Here is a 430-nt window from a genome sequence, read left to right on the forward strand (position 1 = left end):
GGATGCCTTCTATTTCTTTGTGCTGTCTGATTGCTGAGGCTAAGGCTTCCAATACTATGCAATCCCCATCAAAGTTGCACCAGCATTCTTCTCAAAGCTAAAACAAACTATCTTAAAATTCATATGGAACCACAAAAGACCCTGAATAGCCAAAGTAATATTGAAGAAGAAAACCAAAACGGGAGGCATCACAATCCCAGACTTTAGCCTCTACCACAAAGCTGTCATCATCAAGACAGTATGGTATTGGCACAAAAACAGACACATGGACCAATGGAATAGAATAGAGAACCCAGAACTGGACCCATAAGTATATGGCCAATTAATCTTTGACAAAGCAGGAAAGAGTGTCCAATGGAAAAAAGACAGCCTCTTCAACAGGTGGTGTTGGGAGAGCTGGACAGCAACATGTAGAAAAATGAAATTAGAC

Source organism: Suricata suricatta, chromosome 1 (assembly GCF_006229205.1).
Source record: "Suricata suricatta isolate VVHF042 chromosome 1, meerkat_22Aug2017_6uvM2_HiC, whole genome shotgun sequence".
NCBI lineage: Eukaryota > Metazoa > Chordata > Mammalia > Carnivora > Herpestidae > Suricata > Suricata suricatta.